Source organism: Lolium rigidum, chromosome 2, assembly GCF_022539505.1.
Source record: "Lolium rigidum isolate FL_2022 chromosome 2, APGP_CSIRO_Lrig_0.1, whole genome shotgun sequence".
Lineage (NCBI taxonomy): Eukaryota > Viridiplantae > Streptophyta > Magnoliopsida > Poales > Poaceae > Lolium > Lolium rigidum.
In genome coordinates, this window is record NC_061509.1 from 96,422,757 (window position 1) to 96,425,322 (window position 2,566).

The following is a 2,566-nucleotide window of genomic DNA, read 5'->3' on the forward strand; positions in this document are numbered from 1 at the left end:
TTTTTGTACGTAACTTGGTAGCTAGTTTAACACGACGACCGACCCGGCCGATCGCTCGCAGTCGAGAAGGCAAACTCTGACTTGATTTGGATTTTAGGAGTATAAGCATATGAGGCCAGCTATGTTGCATGGATGCGACGCAATAGTAGCTCTATAAGTAGCGGTACGTAGGGTACGCTGAGTACTCAGTCAGCTCGTGACATTCTCAAGCAAACTAGCAAAATACACTGCAAGATTTGGGAGCAGTGCTCGATCGCCATGGCTTCATCCGCTAGCTGGTTTTGCTCATTGCTTGCGCTGTTCCTCGTCTTCTCGGGCACCTACGGGCAGCTCAGCCCCAACTTCTATTCCTTGAGCTGTCCGACCTTGCTGAGCGTCGTGAGCGACGCCACGAGCCAGGCCATCCTCGCGGAGAAACGGATGGGCGCCTCCCTTCTCCGCCTCCACTTCCATGACTGCTTTGTTCAGGTACGATCGAGCTAAGCTAGGTCCTCGTCGTTTCCTTGTGAAAAATCGCTCGATTCTGTAACGTCGCCACGCCTCCGCGGCTGCGTTAATTTTGCTAGGGTTGCGACGGATCGATCCTTCTCGACGACGCCCCGGGCCTCGTCGGCGAGAAGACCGGCTTCGGGAACGTGAACTCGGTCAGGGGCTCCGAGGTCGTCGACGCAATCAAGACCAAGGTGGAGGCTGTCTGTCCAGGCGTCGTGTCCTGCGCCGACATCCTCCACTAGTAGAAAATCTCTCATGCGTACCGATTCCAGAGGGGCATTCGTACCGGTTTTGCAACCGGTACAAATTATTCGGCACTAAAGCCCCCCCCTTTCGTACCGGTTGCTTACGAACCGGTATAAAACGGGCCTCCACGTGGGCCACCAGGAGAGCTCAGGGCTAAGGATCTTTGGTACCGGTTGGTAATACGAACCGGTACCAAAGGTTCCCCGCGGCGAGGGAATTTGCCCAAATCTCTGCCGCGGCAGAGAATTGGTTTTTTAGGGTTTTTGGAGGGGTTTAGGGATATCGGTTTGTTTCATATCGCGTCGATGCAACCGAAACGCGTTTGGGTTTAGGTAGTACATGAAGATCAATATGATGCATAGCAAGTTGGTGCATATAATATAACACACATGTTATTGCATAAGATCGCAAATTAAGTAGCACTATGCATGAAGATCGATCTTCATGCATAGTGGTACTCTCCGAGGCGTACCCTTTGGTACCGGTTCGTGTTACGAACCGGTACCAAAGGTCCAGCCCGGGCCCCACCACGCGTCTGAATTTTGGCCGAAGACCTTTCGTACCGGTTCCTAACACGAACCGGTACGAAAGCCCCTCCCAAACCGGTACCAAAGCTCCTCGCCCACCTGAGCCCTCAAACCGGTACAAATGGCCCCATTGGTACCGATTCGTAAGGGAACCGGTACCAATGGCTTAGATGGATGAGAGGTTTTCTACTAGTGCTCGCCCTCGCAGCACGCGACAGCACCCTTAAGGCACGTATATACCACCGAGACCGAGTATACGTTCTAATGCTCACCACCAACTAACCGGGTGGTACGTCGTTTTGCAGCTCGGCGGACCAACCTGGACGGTGCCGCTCGGCCGGCGCGACTCGACGAACGCAAACCTCGAGCCGAGGCAAACAGCGACCTCCCGCCGCCGTTCGCGAACATCGGCGGCCTCATCGCCGGGTTCGCCAAGAAGGGCTTTACGGCGCGCGAGATGACGGCGCTCTCCGGCGCGCACACCATCGGCTTCGCGCAGTGCAAGAACTACCGGGACCGCATCTACAATGACACCAACATCGACCCCGTATTCGCCACCAACCTCAAGAGCACCTGCGCCTCCGCGGCCCCGGGCACCGACGCCAAGCTAGCGCCGATCGACAAACAGACGGACCTCGTCTTCGACAACAAGTTCTACGACAACCTCGCCAACAGGCAGGGGCTGATTCATTCGGACCAGGAGTTGTACAACCCCGGCGGCACGCAGTCGCAGGCTAGTGTTGTGAGCCAGTACAGATCGAACAGCAACACCTTCTTCAACGAGTTCGCCGCCGCGATGGTAAAGATGGGGAACATCGCCCCGCTCACCGGTGCCGCCGGCCAGATCAGGCTCAACTGCAGGGTCGTCAACAGTTGAGCAACTACGTCAAGTAATAATATGCGGAACCCGGAAGCAAACATCAACAAATGCGACTAGTAGGTGATAAACATATTGTTTCACGTCTGTAATAACTGCTCCTTCAATCTCAGCTTATACGGTGTTCTATATTATATACGAGTAATAATGTACTTATCTATGTTACACCATTGGAAAAAATATATCAATACAAATATCAACATAATTTATGTTGCACATAATCCGCTTTTCACTGATCAAATTTGTTGTCAAATGTTAACGCGTAATGCTAGAATAGATTCACGGAGGCACGATATTTGCATTTTTCTATGTCACACATGTTATACAATTGGAAAAAAGTATCAATATAGGTATTATTATTATCTATGTCGTACATGAGCAGCTTTTCACGATCAATTTTTTTGTCAAATAATCTTTACTATTA

General features: G+C 51.9%; 1 pseudogene; it reads left to right on the forward strand.

The window, feature by feature from the left end:
- Positions 1-258: 258 nt before the first annotated feature.
- Positions 259-2,142, forward strand: LOC124686957 (annotated as a pseudogene).
- Positions 2,143-2,566: the final 424 nt, after the last annotated feature.